Consider the following 26,607-nt stretch of genomic DNA (forward strand, 5'->3'; position numbering starts at 1 on the left):
CTGCACCCTCTCCTTTCCTTCTCCCCATGTACTCGATGAAAGGCATGTTTTGTCTGTACAGCACAAAGTAATTTTTTTCATTATATCTCCAAAACGTGACAATAATAAATCAAATCAGATCAAATGACCCGTCTGTAACCTACAAGCACTGAAGCCTGTTTTCTACTGACTCATCTATAGGGACTAAGCCCAGCAGTAATGCCCAAATTACAACCCCAGCAAGTTCAGCTAACTTAAGAGATTGAGTTGAGACTTCCACTGCATAGAATTGCTTAGAAAATACAATACACAAGCCGGATGGCCAATGCCAATGTTTGTGCTCCATACGAGCCACCTCCCAACCTATTTCATCTAACCCATCAGGATATCCTTCTTTTCCTTTCTCAGTCATATACTTGTCTCGGTTCCCCTGAGGTACATCTGGACTCTTTGCCTCAACCACTCCACATTCAGGTTCCACATTTTATTCATTCTCTGTTAAAGATGTTTCTCTTGAATTTCATATTAGATGGCTAGCTTATATTTATGGATCATGGTTTTGAATTTCCCCACAAGTGGAAACATCTTCTCTGCACCTACTCTATCAAATTTGTTCAATAGCTATCTACTCAGAGACATTGGAGCATGATTCATTATTTTAACAATGTTTTTGAATTACCCAGTTCAACAATCTTAAGAGCAAACAAAGTGCTTGTGACCACTAAAACAATGGTTGCAGCATATACATGAAACAGGCAGGCTGCAGGAAGCTATATCTCTGACATACCACTCTGAACAGCTGGCATAACAACACAAGGTATGAACATGTTTTTACCCACACAGAGGGTGCATCCACAAAAGTGAGGGCACTGCTTCTGAATGCAAATCTTCACTGCATTATAAATGAGGTATGGAACATATTATTGGATTAGAGTGGAAGCAGTTCTACCTGGCTTTGAATATGTGATATTGTCACTGGCCTCCAGGTTAAGTAAAGGCTCTATATCCCAGCACTGATGAGCAAAAATCTTGCATTTAAAAATAGAGAAAAATGCAATCTGTTTGATTATCTTTGGAGCATAAATAATTTATTCAGACTCAATGCAACTGGTAAGGCACTGAAGCACTTAGCTACAAATATAATTCTTCCACACTGCTCTGAGAGCAATTAATAGACTCAAGTTTTTTTTCCTAGAGAAAAGTCATCATAAGCTTTCACACATTTCAGTCGGGACTTTCCTTTCTGGTGCAGAAAATTGCTATCTGAGCATCCTCAATATGAGGTAGAAGATACACTGTTCCATGCATATTGCTGCTCCCAAAGAGAAGGCTCTGGGTTTAACATAGACTCCTGAATGCTTTTGAGGGCTGCTGTGAGTGCTTCTACATCACAATAACTAATGCTGAAAGATGACATTCACCGCAGGTTCTTCGAAGGTGAATTACAGGAGGCTGTTGCATTGAGAGGATTATTTCAGTCAAAATTACTGAATTCTCACCCAAAAAAACGTCTGATGGCAAGTCATCGATCAGAAACGTTAACTCCATTTCTTTCTGCACATACTCTGCTAGTTCTTTTGGGTGTTTCCAGAATTTTCTGTCATTAATTCTGTTTTTATGTGGCAGCCATGGTTCAGTTAGTAGCACTCTTCCCTCTGAATCAAAAAGTCATGAGTTCAAGACCTACTCCAGTCCAGTATAGTACTGAAGGTGTGCTGCACTGTTTGGGGATGCTGTCTTTTGGATGAGGCATTAAATCAAGGCCTTTAGTCTGCCATCTCAGGGGGACTTGAAAGATCCCATAATACTATTTTGAAGAAGAGCAGGTAAGTTATCCCTGGTGTCTTGGCTAATTTTAATCCTTCAATTATCTTCAGAAAAACATTATCTGATATTGTGACATTGTTGTTAATGGATGTTTGTTGTGCGGAATTTGACTATTGCATTTCCTATAATAATAGCAGCACTTCAAAAAATACAAATTTAAGCACTTAAGATATTTTGTGGCCTTGAAAGGCACAATATAAATTAAATTATTATTTTCTTTGCTGTTGTTGCTGTTTGTTTAATAGATTTTCTTGGCTGCAAATACAATGTTTGCTGCCTCACCTCCAACTCTTTGGCTAGCACAGTAGTCTCAGTACTCATTTTGCATTCCAAATAACATTGGCTTCTATTGAAATCCAATTCTATAGCAGTCACGTGGATGCCCCTGTAAGTCACATCAATAGAGTGGTACGGAGGAGAGGGAATCTGCCTGAGGCTTGAAGTGCCAAGACAAAACTGAATTTATTTAGTCATAGAGTCATAGAGATTTAAAATACTGTTTGATGTGCTTACAAACAATTATCTTGAGATGGAGGATTATTTTGCATAGAAAATGCTCTTCACAGCCTTTCCTTCTCTTTAAAGAATTTTCAGTATGTTCCATTTCCTGTGCACAAAATGTCACAATGGACAGCATGGAATCATAGACTCCTATGACTGAACCACATGGTTCCACAGTGTTATCAGGCCCCAAGCACTCAGAAGAATAGAAAGGATTATTATGGTTCTAAAATGGACTTTCTCTACCAGAATTAATATACTAAAAATGGACTGTGCAGCCACAAAAGAATAGATGATAAATCTGTGATCAGTGGAAAATTTGGCTTAGCATAATTACTTAGTCAAACGGGGTGATGAATTTTGATTAACATCTGTAGAGATACGGTCATTAACGTAGGGTGCAGCAGCTGCTGAGTTCAATAAAATGAAGCTGGATCAACATTCAAAGTCGCGAACTTAAACATGTTCATATGATACTACTCTCTTTATTTTAATCTCAAATGGTGTTCAAATCAAGGCAGTGGAAGCTATGCCAACACAAAGAGATTCAGCTATTAATTTCTAAGCAATAGCTCTTGATACATGATAGGTGAAGGTGTTTAACTGCACAGGCACTGGATTAACTTCAGTACCTGCAGAGTTACAGCCATTACCATCTGTGCATTTTATACCCTATGATGAACAACAAATAAAAATTAAATCTGCTGAAAGTAAGATTTGTATTTTCCCCTTCGAAACACTTCACTGAACATGTTCATCGATTGGGATTTGCTGAAATCTACTGCAAAAAAAATTCTCAAATCTGTTCAATCTCAGGATGGTGTGGGGAGGGAGGGTAGGTCTAGTAGCAACCCATTTGGTTCTTTTAGTTGGGGCCTATGATGCCATCAGGAAGTCTCAGTTGGGCTTTATGGTATACTCTGACTCTAAATTTTCCTGTCACAACACTATTATACATTGGCTGTCATTAAAATTTAAGAAATGGATATCATCGCACATCTGTAATGTGGAAATGTGTAAGCAATCACCATTTGTAACCACAACTGCTATTTCCCCAGAAAACTGACCCAAACTAAAGCCACCCTATAAAAGTAAAACTGTATGCAGAAAATAATGGCATATGGGAGCTGTAATTTCAGGATATATGCGACAGTTCTAAACTAACCAAGCTTCACTCTTGTGGTGTGTCTGATGCCAGTTGAATCCATTAAACACATTTCAGCCTTGTTTCAGCTGTCCGTTATATATAACACACACTCAACTGGCAATTGGAAAGAGAGAAGATTGTTATATTCTGTCTGGGTTTTCTGCATTGCAGCATCCTTATGTAAGTCTCATAACGTTTTACTGGTTGATCTCAGGATGAGGAAGGGTGCTCATGATATTAGATCATTACTATTTCCCTCTTTAACTGGAGGATTCTGAGAAACTCCAGCATCCATCCTTTTAAGCCCCAGGTCAACCACATAATACGGCTCAGTGCACTGGTTGTGTTAATACTACAAACTGCTGAGGGGATGCCAATCGGCTTATGATTTAAGAAAGGAAAAGATGAATTTTGGAGTGTCCAAATCTTCCTTCTCATGTTCCTATAAAGTCTATGGACATCCTATAAATGGAATGGGCAGCAATAAAAACCAGATGCACACATTCTCTAGTTCTCTGTGATTGGTTCATCATGAGGAGTAATCCCTGGGATATTTATATAAAGAGAAAATGAATTGGTGCAACAGCCAATATGTTTCTATGTCCAGGATGCCCCCCCCCCCCCCGTAGCTCACCAAAGACCTCCAATGGGATTTTCCAGTCTCACCAAAACCAATGGTCATTTGCATTGCTCATCAGCCATTGCGCCATGCACAAACTATTGTAGATGTGTCTTGAATATATACCTGATAATCCACTACTCTTTAGTTTTAGGCTGTTTAGTTTTTCTTTGTGTGTTCATTGAAAAAATATAGAATTGAAAAGTTATTTTCCTTCACAATCCAAAAAGTGAATAAAAGAAAATACTTAGTGATTTGCCAGAGGATTATGGGCTGTTGCTTTTATTATGAGCATTGTTGCCTTGACTCAGTTATAAACCTGAGGGATATGACAGTGTTCAGCAGCCATTTCAAGCTAATAATTTGAATTGCATTGTGTGCCGAGAGAAGAGCAAACTTGTGTTGGATATTCATTCTGCCGTAACCAGGTTATATTTCAGAGCCCATTTTCAAACTTGCTATGGTACAACATGTCCCCAGTCTGGAATCCTTAGGAAACTATGAATTATTTTATTTACTCACCCTACATCAGAAAAATTATTTTCTTTTCCCTTGTTTTCGATGCCCTGAATGAATATCCAACACAAGTTCACTCTTCTCTCGGCACCACAGTGCAATTCAATTTATTAGGCTTGAAATGACTGCTGAACACTACCAAATCTCACAGGTTTTCGACACCCCTTGCCATTGAAGGGATACACGCACACAAAACAACAGTATAACTTTTAAAAAATTAGTTGCCACACCTTTCCCCTGCTTACTGATGTGGGAGAAAGTCATTTGTAACATCTGTCACACTACATCTAAAATAACTTTCAAGATCTTTTTTTTGTTGGGTTCGTTCAGCCTGCTCAGTGTTCTCTTTTAATGACACCAGTACAGTTCCACAAGTACCAGCAACCTGCCTCTCCTGGGTTCTCAAGACAGCTGCTAGCCCCTCATTCATCTTTACAGTTCAGCCTAATTCTGAGAGAGAAAGCATCACCATCTAATATTTCTATGATACATATAACAATATGCAATATGCTTGTTACTATCATTTAGTTTTTGTTGGAGACTGGTGACACATGGTACAAAATGTTCCAGGGTTGTGTGATTACTGAAGGATGGACAATTATCACAAAAGAATCAGCACATTTATCAAGTAATAATCTGTTGTTCTTTAGCAGAAAATATATATCAGTGGACATGAATAACAATGTGGATAGCTGTGATGTGGTTTGGAGTACATATTGACCTTTCATTGAGCTAGCAGTAAGAAATTAAATTTGGACCAATTAGTAGAGGTTCAGGTTACAAAACTGTCTTCAATAAAGAATTAGTATCATGCTGGCATTTTCAATGATAGAATGGCCAATGTTAGATATAAAACAGTGGTCACAATGATGCGATCACGTCATTCATCTGAGTTTTAGTAGAGCAGAGACACCTTTGTTTTGCATCTATTCTGGAATTGTTTGATGCAGAAGGCAGTTACCAAAACAAAGGGAATTTCAACTTGAGCGAGTAGGTGAGATTGGGTATAAGTGGGAAGGTGAAATGGATAAAAATTCTAAACATGTCAAGAAGCTGACATCAGGGGACAAGGTGCCAATCCCCTCCTAGGATTTTAAATATGTTAATGAGGTTGGAAACATTGGATTTAATCTAATTGACAAGTATAACGGCAGCTGGCTGAATTTCAATTAAGTAGTTGCAGTAGGGGAGCACAGCTGTGGAGAATGGGAACTGCTTTCACAGCACTCTCCGTAGGCGAGAAGGAGCAGCAGTGCCTCTTCTGACACCAGTCCCACTCCCACCACAGCCTAGAATCGGATGCTACCACTCTTTACAATTGGAAAATATCCAATGCACTTAACAGCATGGTAACTAGATAATATTTGATATCAGTTTAAAGAGGGATATATTAAGAAGGGTGGCTAAAAACAAGTCAGTGGTAGGCTTTAAAGAGAGCCTTGAAGGAGGACCAAGATTCAGGTGCTTAAGGAGGGAATTTCAGAGTTTAAGGCCAAGACATCATAAGGGCATGGTCACCAATGGTGGAAGAAGGGAAAGCAAAATCTATAAGGGTCCAGAATTGGAGGAATGCAAACAAAAATGCTGGAAAATCTCAGCAGGTCTGACAGCATCAATGGAGAGATAATAGAGCAAACATTTCAAATCTGGATGATCTTGATGATTTCCCTGTGCCACTTCTATAATTTATCACCCCTGTGACTGCCAAGAATGGAGCAGTGCTGATCTTAGATTATCCCACAATTACTTTGATTGAAGAAAGTCAGTTTGTTAATGGCCACTAGTCCCTCTATAATAGGCCCAGGTAGTTACTAGTTCCAGGAGACTCTGCTACATTTTATAAGTAATTAGCTACCTATCTCTTCATAATACTGAAGAGGAGGAGGTGAGACATGAGTCAAGGTCACAGTGAGCCTTATCCCTATCTCCTTCAGTGGCAAGTCAGCCCATAAGTAAAATCCACGCCAAAAGTTCTGTTCAATCCTTGGATGAATAATGGGTGACATGCACAAAAAGATGATGTTGCAGATGGAGCAAGGCAATGGAAAAATGTGAAGAATGAGAATTTAAAATTTAACATGGAGGACAAGGACCAAGTGTAGGTCAGTGCGAATGAGGATGATCCACTGATTAGAATGTAGTGCAGGAGAGTATGTGCGCTGATGTATTTTGAATAAGTTGAAGATTGTGAGCTGTTCAGCATAAGAGGTCTCAGCAAGGAGCACATTTAAGTTTAGGGTTGGATGAAAGTTTTCAATGATTGTGTGACTGAGATTGCAATGTCAGAGGAGTAAGTGAGTTTGTTGTAAAATAAGAGGCTGCACAGCAGATCCATCTACTGGCCAGGGGCTGACATTATACTGAAGTTGACATAGTAAAATTGACCAGCAATGTTGATTGAGCAATCTATAAAGATAAGACTTCACAGAGAAACATGACTCAAAATTTAGGCAGCGTAAAATTAAATTTCCAAACGGAGAGGGAGAGACAAGTTGATAGATAAAGAAAATAGGATATGGATTGTGTTTTTCAAAAGGCAGTATGAAATTGTTTATATAACATCTAGCATTGCCACTACTCGGTTTGTTTCCAGACGGAGAGCCAGTTCATTAATCCAATCTGTACTGATATTTTTCTGAAGGGGAGGGACAGTCAGAATATCAAATGCGCTGTAAACCCATTCATAAAGAACACAGTTTTTTGAAAATCTCACGCAAAGGAATTTTTGCTGAAACATGAGCAACCAGGGTACCAGCTAACAAAAGCCTGTAGGTTTTGCCATCAAACCTGTGCTGTTTTCAGCCTTTTCAAAGGTTCCGTTAGTCAGATCTACCAGAAAGAAATATCATATTCCCTACCGCAGAACCAGATAATGATAGCTGTTTTAAAAAATCTCTGATCCCCAATTGTTGCCCTTGTCAATGATTAAAATTCTTTCCCCAACAAAAATAGAATATTTAGCAGAAACTTTTCCATTTTGTTGAGCTGAAATATACCCAAATATGTATGGTACATGCAAATTATGGACTGAATACTATCTGGCACCTTGATATGCAGCAATTATATTTACTTCTTTCCTTCTTTGATAAAATATTCCAATATTAATTAAATTAAGTAGCTAGTTATTGCCACAGTAATTCAAGTTCTTATTCAGACAAAATGGCACAGAGCCTCTATTTAATTGGTGTGTAAACAGGTTAATTAATTACCTGGCATTTTTTAACTGGTATGTGTTCTATTTGGTCTGGCCTCATGTCATTATGATGTGGAAATGTCAGCATTGGACTGGGATAAGCACAGTAAGATGTCTCTCAACACCAAGTTAAATTCCAGCAGGTTTATTTTGTAGCACAAGCTTTTGGAGTGCTGCTGTTTCATCAGGTGAGTGAGGAGCTATGTTCACAAACAGAGCATATACAGATGCAAACTCAATTTACAAGATAATGGTTGGAATGTGAGTCTTTACAAGTAGTCGGGTCTTAAAGGTACAGACAATGTGAATGGAGAGAGGGTTAAGCACAGGCTAAAGAGTTGTGTATTGTCTCCAACCAGGACAGTTAATGAGATTTTGCAAGCCCAGGCAAGTCGTGGGGGTCACAGATAATGTGACATGAACCCAAGATCCTGGTTGAGGCCATTCTCATATGTGCTATCAGTTTCTGCTCGGCAATTCTTCATTGTTGTATGCCGTGAAGGCCGCCTTGGAGAATGCTTATCCGAAGATTAGAATGACTGCTGAAGTGTTCTCTGACAGGAAGTGTGTTCATTCATCCATTGTCGTAGTGTCTGCATGGTCTCCCCAGCGTACCATGCCTCGGGATATTCTTTCCTGCAGCATATCAGGTAGTGTATAGGGTAGGAGGGCCTCAACCAGGATCTTGGGTTCATGTCACACTATCTGTAACCCCCACGACTTGCCTGGGCTTGCAAAATCTTACTAAGTGTCCTGGCTGGAGACAATACACACTTCTTCAACCTGTGCTTAACCCCCTTTCCACTCACATTGTCTGTACCTTTAAGACTTGATTACCATTATCTTGTAAATTGAGTTTGTGTCTATATCTGCCCTGTTTGTGAACACAGCTCCTCGCTCACCTGATGAAGAAACAGCTCTCCGAAAGCTTATGCTACCAAGTAAACCGGTTGGACTTTAACCTGGCGTTGTGAGACTTCTTACTCATGTCATTAAGCAAAGCACTGCTTCTATATTTGACCTCTCTACTGCCCCTCCCCACCTCCTCCAAAAGGACATTATTTTATCTCTTTACCTTTTGGTGAGGCCTGACAGTTCTATCTGCTCTGACAAAGAGTCATCCAGACCCTCAGATGCTGTCAAACCCACTGAGACTTTCCATCATTTTCTGTTTTTGTTTTAGTTCTTCTATCTGTCTGTGTACGTGTGCATCTTTTGTTTCCATAGCTTAAGAGTCAACCAGTGCAAGTGTGTTTATAGTTAGGAGCAGCAAATGTTTAGATGTACGCCAGAGTGTTAGAAGCTAGCACTGGGACTGAAATTTGCCGAAATGACAATCAGTTCTCCAATCTCAGATTGTAAGCATCAGGAAAAGAAGTTCAACAATGGCACAAGGGAGTCAGCTAGGTTTTCACATTTGGAGAGACAACTCAGAAAGAAAAACAATCCTGATTACATTTCCCAACTCCCGTCCCCTGCCCCTTCTTCCCAATTCTTTGCCATTCTTCCCAGCTCCCTGTCTTCCTCCTCCTCCTCCTCCTCCATCCCAACTGCCTGACTTCTGCCTCCTCCTTCCCAACTGCACTTCCCCTTTTTCCCATCCTACTCCTGGAGATTTAAGTTTTCTAAATAATCAAAGTAACAACTTAAGTGTTTGCTAAATGCTTTTCGGTTCACCACAAACACAGCAATGCAGGGTAATTTTTGCTTTGCAGGCCTGTGACGTTATTCACAACAGGAAAGGGCCCATGATGACGACCTAAGCTCAGCAGCAGGCTGAGGTAGCAGCAGAAGGATCTGCTTGGTCACAGATGGTGAAGTACTATCTGATCTCACAGCAGCTCCAATTGTTGTTACAAAAACCAAGAATCTGGCATATCTTCAAAAAATGCAGTGTGAGCCAAGAATGATTGTGTTTACAGTGTGCCAGATCTCGTTCTACTGACACCACATAGCTTGCATTTTGCTTCTTTGTTTTGACCGCAGATAGTTCCAAAAACCTCTCCTTCCCAATTAATTGTCATAACAAATCCTACTTTCCAGCACCTGTCAGTTTTGAATGACTGTTTCTAATCTTTGGTTTACCGGTATTATGTCATGGTTTATTAACACCCTAAATTAGAAGTGTATTACTCTCAACAGGACTGTAGAACATCTTCAGTATTGAAGGCCAGACAGCAACAGGAAGCCATCGGTCTGTGTGAGGGCAGAAAATGAATAATCTCACTGTCCTTACCCAGCACTGCAGTAAAAATTACTCCGGCATCTGATAGCTCTGCCAAGGTAAGCCCAGAACTATCCATTCCCTTCACAAATGCAGAATATCATATCAAAGATTTCAGAAGACACATGGCATTGATACTTTGATAATCTGATCCATCTGAAAATTCTGGAGAGAGTGGGAAGAATTCTTGCACACGATAAAATACAATTTTAAAAGAAGTCAAGTCTTTTGGATTTTTGTCCTTTTTGAGTTTGCGGTCTCAAAATTGAATTTTATGTAATATAATAATAGATGGTTACATACTTCTATATCCTTTTCTCACCAGAATGCAAAATATAATAAGGCTATGTTTAGGTCTTCTCCTTGTTTAGATGGTAATTACCAAAGAATATTTTTTTGCAAAAAATGCTTTGTGATCTGATTTCCTTGATTCATGTCACAATGATAGAGTGAAGGAGACTCAAGTAAGCTAAAGTCAGGAATGCAACATAGCTATAATTGTAGCAGTGGGTAGCAGTCTGAAATTATACATAAAACTGAGTATCCATGCACACAAAAGAAACACTTTTGAATAACCTCACTTGTTAATAAAATTACAAAATTAGGTTGTGAAAAGGTCTTGGAATTTTATTGGCTGGTTGTGGTCCTATGGTCTTAGGGGTATTAGTGACATTTTTCAGCAATCATATTAGCCAGCAGCATTAGTGAATTTTCACATGATAATGTTGCAATCTCACTGGACAATCATAATTAGGTGAGCTTGTCTGTTTTCTCCATCATCTAGCAATCCCAATGACTAATTATAAGCATGCAATGAGCCGAATTGTTCTGCATTACATCAATGTCAGTAACTTGCTCATTGATTTTGACTGATGTGAGTCTTATTGAAAAATTACATTTGCCATTAGTCCTTGGTAACTACTAGTCTTTCATCAAAGTTAATTATGTGACCATTACAGTGACAAAGTCTTGTAATTTAGCTGCTTCAAATGTTTTAATTTCAGGTGCAAAAGAATTCCTTTATTTAAAGTATAAGCAGTATAAATTAGGTGAGGAGGGGTCTTCTCATTTATAATAAAAATAGATGGTGCTAGTAAAAGAAAAAAAATATAAGATGTTTTATTTTGGTGTGAGGAAGAAGCAAAGGGATAGAGTGCTGTTTTAAAATTTATTTATTAGTGAAACAAGTAGGCTAACATTGCAGTGAAGTTACTGTGAAAATGCCCTAGTCGCCACATTCTGGCACCTGTTCGGTACACTGACCATGCTAAATTGTCCCTCAATGTACATATCCAGCACACCTTTCAGACTGTGGGAGAAAAACAGAACACCCAGAGGAAACCCATGCAGACAAGGGGAGAACGTGCAGACTCCACACACAGTGACCCAAGTCAGGAATCAAACTGATGTCCCTGGCACTGTGAGATAGCAATGCTAGCTACCGTGTCACCCATTAACTTTAGATTATTGTAGCAAAGAACCAGCACAGCCATAGTGGACTAAATGGTTTCTGTGCTCCAAACTTCCAATGATACCAAGAGAGAAAATGCTGGAAAATCTCAGGTCTGGCAGCATCTGTAAGGAGAGAGAAGAGCTGACCTTTTGAGTCCAGACGATCCTTTGTCAAAGCCCAATTTCCACGATACCATCCCAGTTAATTATATTGGTCCTTCCCCAAAATAAACAGCAACAAATGACTTGAGTTCCACGCTTTTAAACTGTAGTAGGACCCTTGCTGCATGTCCATAGGAAGCCTTTGTTTGGCAAAAATACATGTGGCATTTTACATTTTATAACATCATAAGCAAGTTAGAGTGAAAATCCCCTAGTTGGCACACTCCGGCACGTGTTCGGGTACACTGAGGAAGAATTTAGCATTGTTGTGCTTCCGTGTGATGTATTTTTATACAGTACATTTATGAACCAATGAGAAAAGGATTGACAGATTCATTGTCACTTGTTGCCCTGAAAGATCTGTATACTGTACAACGGAGCTAATATGTCTCAAGGTTGGTGGCTGAACAGACACCAGAAGCTGTGCACATGTAGAACTGTCATCGTGTCCAATTCTGTATTCAAGAGTGGCACACATGTACCAGGACAAAGCAGAAAAGGTCGTTCTGGTGGTGGGAGGAATGGGATTTGAGACTAGGAATGGGTGAATTTGTCTTTACAGGGTCAGCATTCCTTTTCCTCGTATCCCTAATATTTGGAATACCAGTAAAGAATAACCTCAGCATGTTTATTGAATCTACAGAACTAAGAAGTAGCCAGAAATACTGTCTAATACCATGTATTCAAGCACTACAGACCATGCTGGGCAACTGCATCAAATTAACACAGCTTTCCATCTGTTTGACCTTAAGATTTCAGTACTAAATACACAAACCAAATTTTCAGTTAACTTGCATGTTTGACATTTCAAAGAACTTATGGCTTCATCAATGTAAAGATTTATTAAAATGACAGTAGCTTTAAAAAGAAGGTTCACCTTGAATGCATCTTTCGTTGACAGGTGGCAATTTTTCTTATAATTGCAGATGCTGCTTTCAATCACCTTCCTGCTTAAAATATCACGTCTGCAGAGATGTATGGCATATTGGGTTAGAACTTATTCTCTTAAATGGAATAAAAGTTTCCCTTCTCTTTCTTTCTCAATTGCTTTCCTTCCATACCCACCTCCATGTTTTATCTTTCGTTTCCCCTCTACCATGCCTCTGCTTTTGACCCCTTTTGCTCTTTCTCTCACGTTCAAACATTTTCACATTGGAGAGAGAAACAAAATGATAAAGGTAAAACAGATTCAGGAAACAGATGTGAGGTGGATTTTTTCCCCAAAAGATTCTAAATGTTAAATGGGCAAGAAAATGGGAGGTTTTCTCACCTGTTTCTTCAGTGAACTGAGTTTTGATAATTTATGGCACTCTGTGCTGACGAAGAGCAAACCCCAAAAGCTTGTGAGTTTACTATCAAATTGGTTGGACTTAAACCTGATGTTGTCAGACTTCTTGCTGTGTTTACCCCAGTCCAACGCCGGCATCCCCACATCATGAATACAGAGGCTATCAGGAGACTCACGGTAGTAGGGAGTAGGCAGAATCTAAATCTGCCAGAGCGGCCGGCAGAAGTCTGTTGAGGGCACCAGTGCGCATGCACCTGATTTCTCAGTCTACCGGGCGATCTGTCCCCAAAATGACATGGCCTCCACCACCAACCCTCTTGGTTCAGTTTCTGATCGTAACCCTCATAATGTTAACTGGAGGATTCAATGACTGCAGTGCAGCTTAATGTCAAAAAGAAATAGTTGGAACCTCTCTATTTGGAGGTTATCATTGGCTTGCATTTGTGTGACATGAATGTTACTTGCCATGTATTAGCCCAAGCCTGAATGTTAACCAGGCCTTGCTGTATTTGGGCATGGACTGCTTCAGTATCTGAGAAGTTGAGAACGGTACTGAACATTGTGCAATCATCAGCGAACGTTCCCACTTCTGACCTTCTTGATGGAGGGAAGGTCATTGATGAAGCAGCTGAAAATGGTTGGATCTGGACAACCAAGGAACTGTTGCAGTGATATGCTGGAACTAAGATGCTCGACCTCTAACAACTACAACCTTTATATTAGGCATGACTCCAACCAGCGAAGAGTTTCCTCTGATTCCCACTGATTTCAGTTTTATGAGGATTCCTTCATGCAACACTGGATCAAATACTGCCTTTATGTTAACAGCAGTGACTATAACCTCGCTTCTTGAATTCAGCTTATTTATACGTGTTCGGATCAAGGCTGTAATGAAGTCAGGAGCTAATTGGCAGAATCCAAAATGAATGACAATGAGCAGGTTATCCCTGAATAAATGCTGTGTGATAACACTGTTGATGACTCCTTCCATCACTTGGCTGATGACCGAGAATAAACTGATGGGGCAGCAATTGGCCAGGTTGGATTTGTCCTGATTTTTGTCTACAGCACATATATGGGAAACATTCAAAATTGTCGGCGAGGTGCCAGTATTGAAACAGGACTGGAACAATTTGGCTAGGGGCACGGCTAGTTCTGGAGCACAGACCTGCAATACTGTGTTGTCAGGGCCCGTAGCTTTTGAAGTATCCAGAATCTTGACTCATTCTTTGACGACACATGCAGTGAATCGAATTGACTGAAGATAGGCATCTATGATGCTGGGGACATCAGGTGGGGGCTATGATGATTCATCCATTTGACACTTCTGGCTGAAACTGGTTCCCAATGCTTCTGCCTTATCTTTTGCACTGATGTGCTTGTCTCTCCCATCATTGAGGATAAGGATATTTGTGGATCCCCTCCTTCAGTTAGTTGCCTAATTGTCCACCACCATTCATGACTGGATATGGCAGGATTACAGAGCCTAGATTTGATTTAGCTGTTGTGGGATCACTTAGCTCTGTTTGTTGTGTATTGCTCATCCTGTTTGGCATGCAAGTAGTCCTGTGTTGTAGCTTCTCAAGATTGGCACATCATTTTAGTTATGCCTGCTATTGCTCCTGAAATGCCTTCCTGCAATGTTCATTGCAGCAGGGTTGTTCCTCTGGCTTGATGGTAATAGAACAGAAAAAAGAAAATTACAGCACAGGAACAGGTCCTTCAGCCCTCCAAGCCTGCACCAACCATACTGCCTGACTGAAATAAAATCCCCTTCACAAGTTGAGGGGTTGAGGTAAGTCGGTAAATGGTAACCACACTTTATGCACATTTAGAGCAAAGAAGGATGACGTTCCTTTCTCTGCTGGTCCCAAATGAGTGATTTTCCAGTCCAAGCCAGTTGTCAAAAGGTATGGTCCTCTAACTTAAAACTGGCCCTTATTTGGTACTAAACTGGCACCATATCTCTCTATTCCCATCCTATTCATGTATTTGTCAAGACGCCCCTTAAAAGTCACTACTGTATCCACTTCCACTACTTCCCCCAGCAACGAGTTCCAGGCACCCACTACTCTCTGTATAAAAAAATCGTACATCGCCTTTAAACCTTGCCTCTCGCACTTGAAACCTGTGCCCCCTAGTAATTGACTGTTCCACCCTGGGAAAAAGCTTCTGACGATTCAGTCCATACATGCCTTTCATAATCTTGTAGACTTCTATCAACCTCTGCCGTAATGTAGGATCAGGATATGCCTGGCCATAAGGTCACACACAGATTGTGGTTTTATACAGTCCTGCAGTTGCTAATGACTTAGCGCCTTATGGATGTCTGCTTTTGCATTTCTGGATTTGTTCAAAATCTGTTCTATATTGCATGTTGATGGTACCACACAATATGCTGGAGGTTTTCCTCAGTGTGAAGACAGGGCTTTATCTCCACAAAGACGGCACAGTGGTTAGCACTGTTGTTTTATAGTGCCAGGGACACGGATCCACTTCTGGTCTTGGGTGACTGTCTGTGTGGAGTTTGTACGTTCTTCCTGTGTCTGTGTGAGTTTCCTCCAGGTGCTCCAGTTTCCTCCCTTAGCCCAAAACTGTGTAGGTTAAATGAATTAGGCATGTTAAATGCATGGGGTTATGGGATCGGGTAAAGGGGAAGATGCTCTTTCGGAGTGCTGGTGCAGATTCAATGGGCCAAATGGTGGCCTTCTGTACTGTAAGGGTTCTATGATTCCACGAGGACTGTGCAGTGGTCACTCCTACAAATATGTCATAGACAAATGCATCTGTAACTGCTAGATTGGTGAGGACAAGGCCAAATATTTCCCTCATTGGCTCCCTCACCACCTGCCATAGACCCAGTTTGGCTGCTGTGTCCATTAGGACTCAGTCATCTTGGCCAGTGATGGTGCTATTGCAAGCCATTCTTAGTGATGGACTTAAAGTCTCCACCTGGAATATATTGTGTGCTTTTGCCACCCTCGGTGCTTTATTCAAGGAGTACTGATTCATCAGCTGAGAGGTTGAGGTAGATTGGTAAGTGGTGAGCACCTTTTATGCACATGTGGAGCAAAGAAAGGCAATGTTCCTTTCTCTGCTGGTCCCAGTCCAAGCCAGTTATTAGAAGGTATGGACCCATAACTTTAAACTGGTCCTCATTTAGTACTAAACTAGCAATCTCCCTCTCAGAAACCATTTAATAGATGTAGTGGAGAAAATGAAAATGTCAGTCTGTCGCAATTATTGCTGTTCTGAATTTCAGGTTCATTGCTGATAGAGTAGAAGGACTCTGACCTTACATGTTGAACTGTCCTACACCTGACCTGCAAGTATACAATATAGACAATGAATACCCAATGTGGAAAGTTTTCATTCTACTATAGTAACGTCTTTACCTCAGTGAGTGTAAGTTTGTGGATCAGACAAGCTCTAAATTACTACTTTATCAGATTGGTAGCCTCAATTGCTCATCCGGTGACCATTATCACCAGTAAGCAGTAAATCTTTTGCGTAAGCCAAGAAGAGCACTTTGGGGAAATATCGCCACAGGCCATTCTCCCTCAGTTCCTAACAGCTACTTAAAGACTGGCATCAGTAGTAGCCTGAGGAGAAGCCAAGCCTTCAGTGGAAAATGGCTTGTGGCCCAGGAGATTGTGAGGTGGGAGAAATCAACCAAATCAAAATAGCATCTAAAAGTATAAAGAAATAAAATTGAAGACAGTTGTGACAGGCATTACTGATTAAGTTTCAGTAGGAATTTAATAGAGCAATACTAGCAGTGGGTGGAAATCTAAATGTGTTTTTATGCTATGTCTGGCTGGAAATGTCGAGAGCCTGATTTCCAAACACAGCTGGAGCATTTGTTCAGATGCCACATTTATTTCACTCCCATTTACTGGAATCCACAACAGAATTTGTTCTGCATTTATTTTAATAATTTAAAACTTTATGGGCCTGATTTTAACTCTGAGCAAGTTAAAATCTGATTGAGAGTCTCAGTATGCTGCTAGTGAAATGGCTGTGGTTATAGATTTCTTAGGTTGTATAATATTTAAGCTATATTATTAACTCAAAACAATTGATCTTCCACACAAACAAGAAATGTTAATTGAATACTCACACTGTTTTCTGGGAGTCTTTGCCTTTCCAGTATAGGGATAAACTGATGATATTGCCAACACCAGCAACGCACGCAACTGTACAAGTGACAGCATGCTGCAAAGCCTAACTTAATACAATTGAAGCAGAGTCCATATGTACTTTCAAACCAGAGTTAGATAGTGGCTCAAAAAAGAGGTGTTAGAACTGTATAGAGGAACATTAAAAAAGGGGAAAAATAGAATAATAGTTTTTTTCAGGACCACCAGATGTCTCAAAATGTTTTACTGTCAATGAAGCTCTTTTGAAGTGTAGTCAATGTTGTAATATCAGAAGCATGTCAGTTATGCACAGAGACAGCAAAGTGAAAATGGTTAGTGAATCTATTTTTGTAATGTTGATTGAGGGATATATATTGGCCAGACTATCAGGTGATAACTCACCTGGACTCTTGTGAAGGAGCACCATGGGATTTATTACATGCGGATTCTTGATTTAAGTCTTAACCGAAAGACAGCACCTCCTACAGTGCAGCACTGCCTCGGTACTGCACCTTGATTTTTGTGCTCAAGTCCTGGGAAGCCCAAGGACTTCAATGCAGAATCTTGTGACTCAGAGATAAGAATGCTAAGTAACTGAGTCATTGCTAACACAAAGATCACATTCTGTTATTCTGTGGACTGTTTCCATACCATAATTAAATGTGTGGACACTGTTGTCCAGTTTTCATAAGAGTGAGAATTGTTTATCTATTATTGATAATAAAAATCTGGGTCAATAAATTTAATGATTTTCAAACTTCAGCTGGACATTTCTTTTTCTTTGAAGCACAGAGATTTCTTTCCTCCCCTTCCTTTGCAGGTTGGCTATTCATTGACATTTCAGAACAATACAGTTGTATTGGCCATGCCTGGTATAGTGCGCTCTGTTCTCTTTTCAAGTGTTGGCCAACTGTGTGTGCTTGATATTTTCTGTTATTTTATTTCTCCCTTTTACACATATGTGTACCCTTGCATGCTTTTTATTTGGAACTTAATTAGCTGTGTCTGTGATTTTTGATATTTTACTGGCTTCTCATTGCATCATTGCAAAGATCTTTCTTTATATGTGATCTACCATTTTTAATTTCTTTTCAGATCTTCTGTTAACCAATCCATTTTCTTTGTTTCATTCAACTCTATTAGAGAGGCTCACTTCTCTTTCAGGTTCCATTTCTGCTGAAAGGTTCACATTTAGATAGAAACAACTTCCATTTGTGTAGCAACTTTCACATCCTCTAAATGTCCCAAAACGTTTCGTAGCCAACTAATTCCTTCTGAAGTGTAATCATCGCCAGTTCGGAATTAAAATATGTTTCTTAACATATCTTTGTACAGGTTGCTTGATGAATCTCAAAATTTTCTTTCTATCGGAAGAAATAATTTCAATTACCAAAGAAGCATCTCAAAAGTGCAATTACAATATTAGCAATGAATCTAAACAAGCATTTGTCAAGTAAGGCAGGTCAAGCACAACAAATTCATTGGAACAACTTTAAAAGGCAACTGAATAAATATATATGTATGAAACTGTTGTATATATTTGGGCTTTCTGAAGCTATTTGATAAAATGCCTCAGGAGATACTGATGTATAGTTGTACTGTTTGGGTCAAAGAGGAACTTGTAATTTTGGTTTTACATCAGATGGGTATCATGCAAGGCACCCAAAACTACTGCCACCCTTGGATCACTACCTCAGAATGGGTCAGGAGAAAATGTGGAGGATGGAACAACAGCTGTAATTGAGAAAACAGACTAGCAATCCGTTCTCACGTGGTCTTCATGTGTGGCATTCTGAGGTGAATAATGATTTTCTTCTGCCTCCCTATGGAGAAGCAGCTGCGCTCCACTCACTACGTCCTGACACAGCACAATTAACACTAGTGAGTCAGTGGAATGGATAATGTCCTGTTTTTGTGCATGAGGATAAAGTGGCTTGTCACAGGCTAAATAGGAGTGTGTGAATAAGTGTTCATATAAATGCGAGTGGGGCATTTGTCACAACTGAGCCTGATATTTTGCTTATGCATATGTAATTTCAACAAATGAGTGAGTGCATCACTGATTATTCCAAGCCAGTTATTACAATTCCTAATTGAGATAAGCTAACTAAGCAAAGACTGGGGCTAAAGTCTCGGCCTCCTGATCCACATAGCTGAGGACTGTGTCAAAGATGAGCTTGGGATAACAGTTCTAGTTGGGCAGCACAATTTCATGTTGATTTATCCATCGACACCACTGTTCATTACATTTACTTAAAATGAAAGAAGCTGTTACAAATAAAGTTGACAAAAAGTAAAATGTTCTAATGAGAACAATGAATACAAGAGGCATGCACAAATGTAGTTACTGGACTCATCCAGTGCCAAGAGATGTACAACATTGGCTATTCGTGCTAAAATGGTGAAATAAAGCTGTTGTCATGTTATGGTTCGGGTCAGAAACTCCAAAAAACAACCACAATAACGAGACTTTAGCCCCAGTCTTTGCTTAGTTAGCCCACCTGAATCATATGTTTTGTATCTTGAATTTGGTTAGGATAAGCATGAGATGCTTCATCTCAGGTGTGATTCAAAAGACCCACTAGGGAGTTTTAATCAAAGGCTTACTTAAGAATATAAATATGTATAATAATGAAATTATCAAGAACTTTTATCATTACAAACAAGAAACAAAACAATCACAATAATGTATAACTCTTAACGAATATTTGTAATGTGTTCCAATTAAAACCAAAATCTAATAAACAAAACATCTTAAACAGATTTATCACTATACAGGCTAAAGCTCACATGATGCTGAAATCCAGTTCCCTGGACTGAGTGCTGATTTCAAATGATCTTGAAAACTCAGAGCAGCTTGTAGTCATCAGCTCTCCAAAACACCAAAAACATAGATTTTTTTACTGTAGCAAGGCAACAAGCCTTTTTTTCAACTAACTGGTAAAACTTTCAAAGCAAAACAGAGAGAGAAAGAGACTTCTTTTCTAGCTTGCTTCTAAAATTGCCTCTAACACTGCAGTAAAACAAAACCAAAAACAGCCCTCGTCACTTGACTGCACATTTATTTTTCTCTTCCGACCAATGACATCACTGAAGGCCATGCTTTAAAAAGCCTCTTACAGGTACACTGACAACACAATCAGAAACAACTCACATTTCTTGACCAATCCTGACATGCGGTGAGGCATTTATATAAAAAGCAGCAGTGGACGCAGGGCAGAGGATGAAGGGAAAGCTATCAGACTACAAAAAAAGGCATAGCCAAAGAGAAATGGTGTAACAGGGATTGTTCTGGATTGTGATTGAACTTCAAACGTGGCACTGATTAATGAAGCAAATGAAATGTTAAATGGAATTAGTATAAAGCATTTTGCTCCTTTTGAGAAGACAGGCTGGAAAATACTTGAAAGGAAAGTGTTGAGGATGCTTTGGGCATTAAAATTACTGTGCTATGAAAAAGGACCTAAAAAGCATGGATGATGTGATTGCAAGTAGATGTTTAAATTAATGTGTAGAGCTAGAGAAGCTAATTGCAAAGTTAACAAGTACTATGCAAAGGTGAGCATATAAAGAAACTTTTAATTTTTCACAGAATTATGAATCAGTGGAATGGATTCCCAACAAAAGCAGTAAATACAAGTCTATAGTACAATACAAATGGTTCAAAATAAGCAACCTTGGTGGTCATTTATTGGTCCACACTTCCTGTGTCGCTGATAAAGTAGCAGTGGGGTGGACAGGGAGGCAGCGATTACTGCACCCATGGCATTTTACAAGCTTGTTAATTTTGCCCCACCCCTGCCTGCAAATCAGCTCCCAGGATGGGTGGCTATAAAATTCAGTCCATGGTGTAGTGCACCAAGATGTGCAAAACTCTTGATACCAAATTTCACATGGAAGGCTAAACTTAAGGCAAATAAGTTTTAAGTTTAAGTTCATTTATTAGTGTCGCAAGTAGGCTTAAATTAATACTGCAATGAAGTTACCATGAAAATCCCCTCGTCACCACACTCCGGTACCTGTTCGGGTACACTGGGGGAGAATTTAGTATGGCCAATGCACCTAGCCAGCAAGTCATTCGGACTGTGATAGGAAACCAGAGCGCCCGGAGGAAACCCAAGCAGGTAACGTGCAGACTCAGCACAGACAGTGACCCAAGCCAGGAATTGAACTCAAGATCCCTGGTGCTGAGAGGCACCAGTGCTAGCCACTGTGCCACTGTGCCTGTCAAGTAAAATCAAATATAAAGCCTGCCAAAGGTTAATAAACACACTTAATATATACTCTTTGCGTTTTGATGACCAAAGCTAAACATAGTACAAAAGGTGCCATGCTGTTTCAGAATTGCGTCCTCTCAGCTTGTTCTCTGTTATTTAATTCAATATTCTATTTGTTGTGTTAATCTCTGCTCTGCGGTAACTGGCCCTTCAGACCTCTTGTCTTGGGAGAACTTGCTAGGGAGTGATATTGAAAGGAAGTGGAATATCCCAGGAATCAGTACTGGCAATCCTGCTGTTAATCTGCATTGATGTCTTGGATTTGGAAGCTTAATCCATACTGGTCACAGAAAATATCTAACTCAGGGAGGCACTAGAATCTGAGATTTATTTTTTAAAAAATATTAAAGTATATGGGAATTAGGCTGCAGCTTTGTTATGATTTTGCTAAATGATGGAACAAACCTCCAAAACTTCCAAAAGGCGTTTGATAAGTTGCCTTATAAAAGGTTGCTGCAGAAGGTTAGGGTGCACGGAGTTAGGGGTAAGGTGTTAGCATGGATAGAGGATTGGCTGTCTAATAGGAAGCAGAGAGTTGGAATCAATGGGTGCTATTCTGGTTTGCAGTTGGTGACTAGTGGAGTGCCGCAGGGATCAGTGCTGGGGCCTCAACTGTTTACCATTTACATAGATGATCTGGAGGAGGGGGCTGTGTAGGGTAATGAAATTTGCTGATGACACAAGGATGAGTGGAAAAGCAAGTTGCATGGATGGTGTGCAAAGTCTGCAGAGGGATCTGGATAGGCTGAGCGAGTGGACGAGGACCTGGCAGATGGAGTATAATGTTAGCAAGTGTGAGGTTATCCACTTCGGTAGAAATAATAGTAGGAGGGATTATTATTTAAAAGGCAAAAAGCTGCAGCATGCTACGGTGCAGAGGGACCTAGGGGTCCTTGTGCACGAATTGCAAAAACCCAGTCTGCAGGTGCAGCAGGTGATCAAGAAAGCGAATGGAATGTTGGCCTTTATAGCAAGGGAGATGGTATATAAAAGCAGGGAGGTCTTGCTGCAACTGTACAGTGTACAGCTGTAGCTGGAGTACTGTGTGCAGTTTTGGTTGCCGCACTTGCGGAAGGATATATTGGCCTTGGAGGGAGTGTAGAGAAGGTTCACTTGACTGATACTGGAAATGAGGGGGTTAGCCTATGAAGAGAGGCTGAATAGACTGGATCTGTACTCGTTGGAGTTTAGAAGGCTGAGGGGGGATCTTATGGTGACTAGTGGAGTGCCCCAGGGGTCGGTGCTGGGGCCTCAGCTTTTTACCATTTATATAGATGATCTGGAGGAGGGAACCAAGTGTAGGGTGTCGAAATTTGCGGATGACACCAAGATTGGGGGAACGGCAAATTGTGCGGAGGGTGTGGAGAGTCTGCAGAAGGATCTAGATAGGCTGTGCGAATGGGCCAGGAAATGGCAAATGGAATTTAATGTTGGCAAGTGTGAGGTGGTCCACTTTGGAAGGAAGAATGGTAGGAAGGATTATTACTTACGTGGCGAAAAACTGCAGCAGGCGACGGTGCAGAGGGACCTCGGGGTCCTTGTGCATGAGTCGCAAAAACCCAGCTTGCAGGTGCAGCAGGTGGTCAGGAAGGCGAATGGGATGCTGGCCTTCATAGCGAAGGGGATTGAATATGAAAGTAGGGAGGTCTTGCTGCAGCTGTATAGGGCATTGGTGAGGCCGCAGCTGGAGTACTGTGTGCAGTTTTGGGCGCCGCACCTGCGCAAAGATATTTTGGCCTTGGAGGGAGTGCAGAGGAGGTTTACTAGGCTGATACCGGAGTTGAGGGGGTTGAGCTATGAGGAGAGGCTGAATGAACTAGGCTTGTACTCGTTGGAGTTTAGAAGAATGAGGGGAGATCTCATTGAGACGTATAAGATGATGAATGGGATGGATAGGATAGAGGTGGAGAGACTCTTCCCGCTCAAAAAAGACAGTAGGACTAGGGGGCACAGCCTCAAGATAAAGGGGGGGCGTTTTAGAACGGAGTTGAGGAGGAACTTCTTCACTCAAAGGGTGGTGAATCTCTGGAATTCTCTGCCCGTTGAAGTGGTGGAGGCTGCCTTGCTAAATATTTTCAAGAAGCGGGTTGATGGGTTTTTGGTAAGAGAGGGGATTAAGGGTTAAGGGGAGAGGGCCGGAAAGTGGAACTGAGCCACGACAGATCAGCCATGATCTTATTGAATGGCGGGGCAGGCTCGAAGGGCCGGATGGCCTACTCCTGCTCCTATTTCTTATGTTCTTATGTTCTTATAGAGACATATAAGATAATGAAGGGGACAGATAGGGTAGAGTGGAGAGATTCTTCCCGCTTCGAAAGGATAGCAGGACTAGAGGGCACAGCCTCAAGATAAGGGGGGCGCAGTTTAGATCTGAGTTGAGGAGGAACTTCTTCACTCAAAGGGTGGTGAATCTCTGGAATTCTCTGCCCGTTGAAGTGGTGGAGGCTACCTCGCTGAATAAATTTAAGTCACGGGTAGATAGGTTTCTGATAGGCAGGGGAATTAAGGGTTATGGGGAGAAAGCGGGAAAGTGGAACTGATCCACTTCAGATCAGCCATGATCTTATTGAATGGCGGGGCAGGCTCGAAGGGCTAGATGGTCTACTCCTGCTCCTATTTCATATGTTCTTAAGTTCAAACCTAGAAGCTAAAGGGCCAACTCCTAGTTCTATGTTGCCATCTCAAAACGCAGCCAAAGACTGAGAACGATTCTCCCAGCCTGCTGTGCTGCTTTAGCTTTAGCAGCACAGCGGACCAGGGGATTCAGGCTGTTTAGCGAGCTCCCGCTTGGCACCATGGCCCATGTGTCTCCAGGTGCCGGATTTGCATAAATTACGTTAATGCAAATTTTCATGTTATTTGCATTTCATTAGCTAGCCCAGGACGAAGTCTCCTGGCCCAGTAGTCTCTCTTCCCTGCCAGGAGTGTTTCATTCCAGTGAGGTTTAAAATAGCTGCCCAATTGTAGGAATTAGTGGCTCAACCTTGCTGGAGTGAAAGGGAACCATCCAGGCCCCCCAAAGAGTCAGGGGTGGGGGGTGACCCTGGGCATTGCCAGCCTGGCCCCCTGACATTGCCTAACAGGCCAAGTGCCAATGCTCAGGGTGTCCTGCTGCCACTCTGCACTGAGATCAGTGATAGAAGGAGAGAGGCCTGCATTCGGAGCTGACCTTCGGGGTTGGGGCGGGGGGTGAAGTTGGCCCGGACACATCCAGGAGGGCAACAATGCGTGATCAGGAGGTTGGCAGTGAAAGGCTACTTCGCATGCACCAATCTGACAGATCTCCGCATGCCCACTCAGTACAATGCTGCCGGCCTCTCCACAGGAATCGACCCTGCACATGATTTCCCATGTAAATCATGCTTGTGCACTCTTCAATGCACAGAGTGTGGGAGATCCATTTTCAAACTCCCGCTGAAAAAAAAAGTGGGATTTACTCTAGTTTTTATGTGAATTCCGCATTTAGAATTTTTTTGGGAGAATCGTCTCCCATATAAATGGCAAATGAAGCACAAAGTGGATAAGTGTAAAGTACTGCACATGAAAGAATGGATGATATATATATACACACACACACATATTCAGAGAATCTTGAGAGTGACAGATGGTGAAATATCAAGGGACATGAAGGTCCAGTTGCAGCAACAAATACAGCAAGTCAATTGCTGAATTACATACCAAAACATCAGGGTACAAGTTGAAGACTGTAATGCTAAAACAGAACACACTAATCAGATTATATCATTAGTGCTGTGCCTAGCTTTGGTTACCAAATCACAAAGGGAAGATTTGTAGCCTTAGAACCATTACAGAGAGCATCACAGCTGACCTCCAGCATTAGTGGACTAAGTTATGAGGAAAGGAAAGATTTGAACTAAGCAGACTCAAAAAAATAGATTAATAAATGATTGTTACTTAAAATAGCAAACAAGATCGGAATAGTTAATCTAGAAGTAGTACTTGAGCATAACAATAGCACTTAATTGAGAGGATACAAGTTCATATTGGAAAAGGCAAATTCAGGGTTGATATGAGGACGTTCTTCACACAAAGGGTGACAAATGTACAGAATGGATTTCTAGATGTACAGCACAAATCAGGTAATTTGACCAAGCCAGTGGTTATGCTCCACATGAGCCTTCCCCATGCCTCTTATATCTAATCAGCATGACCTTCCTTCCTATTTCATCTGTTTAGTTCCCCCTTCCATGACTATATACTGTCCACCTCAACAGCCCCTTGTGGTAGAGAATTGCACATTCTAACCAAAAGTTTCTTCTGAATTCCCTATTGAATTTGATGGTGCCTGTTACATATTAATAGCCAACAAGAACAAAGAGCTTGATTTTCCCATTTTCATTCTACATGCTGAATCTGGGCGCATATCAGATCTGACTTAGAAATCTGCTTTCAGGTGCCCCCATTAGCACTTAGCCTGAAAAAAACATGGCCAGTCCCATTTGTACTGTGGGCGGATCTTAACGCGCCCGAAACAATCGGAGCTCTGAATTGCACATGCTCAGAAAAAAATTTGAGAAAGCATGCCCATGGCAGATCACTTGCAGGCTGCAAAAAGCAGAGAAGATATCCACAGAGCAAAAAGCAGGAGCGCTGGCCCCCACAGACATCACTGTCCCCCTTATCCACCCAACCCTCAGCAACCCAGACTGATCGCTACGCCCTGCCCCCTTCCCCCCTCCACCGATCACCCGCAGATTGGCAGCAGACCCCCTGCCCCTATTCCCTGCTCCCAAAAATACATCTTACCCACCTCCATTCCGCCACCCCCACCCGAAAGAATGATCGGACCTCACTCCCCACCCCCACCCCCAAGAGAATGATCTGGCCTCACTCCTCACCCCTCCCACCAGAGTATGATTTGGCCTCACTCCCCACACCTCCAAGAGAATGATGTGGCCTTACTCCCTCCCCCACAAGAGAATGATCTGGTCTCACTCCACCCCACCCACAGAGGTACATCTGACCCGTCAGACAATGATTGGCCCTCTCTCCCCCCCCCCCCCCCCCCCCCCCCAAACCAGACAACGATTGGGCCTCCCCCACTGGAGAATGATATGACCTGCCTCCCTCCACCTCCCACCGCCAGAGAGCAGTTGGAAGTGCTGACCTCACCTGTTCAGCAGCTGGAGCACACAATTCAGACTTTTATTCAGCATGTCCATTTTGGCGCGATTCTGGATTGGCGAATGCAGTGGTAAAGGGGGAAATGCTGATGCAGTTGGGTGGGCAGTTCATTAATTCAATTGAAATGCATGCAAATGC

General features: G+C 41.3%; 1 protein-coding gene across 7 annotated transcripts in view; it reads left to right on the forward strand.

Annotated features, from left to right (window-relative positions):
• The window catches only part of LOC145339411 (protein bassoon-like), a 553,674-nt gene that overhangs the window by 490,651 nt on the left and 36,416 nt on the right, over window positions 1-26,607 (forward strand). For 5 of the 7 annotated variants that reach the window (XM_080183908.1, XM_080183915.1, XM_080183865.1 and 2 more), the window contains one exon: window positions 9,925-10,065. The exons of the other annotated variants lie outside the window; for them this stretch is intronic. The gene's annotated coding sequence lies outside the window, so the exon portion shown is untranslated. The remainder of the gene's footprint in view (window positions 1-9,924; window positions 10,066-26,607) is intronic. 7 annotated transcript variants of the gene reach the window in all.

The sequence above is a fragment of the Carcharhinus amblyrhynchos genome, chromosome 3, assembly GCF_965287045.1.
Source record: "Carcharhinus amblyrhynchos chromosome 3, sCarAmb.v2.hapA, whole genome shotgun sequence".
In the NCBI taxonomy this organism is placed as follows: domain Eukaryota; kingdom Metazoa; phylum Chordata; class Chondrichthyes; order Carcharhiniformes; family Carcharhinidae; genus Carcharhinus; species Carcharhinus amblyrhynchos.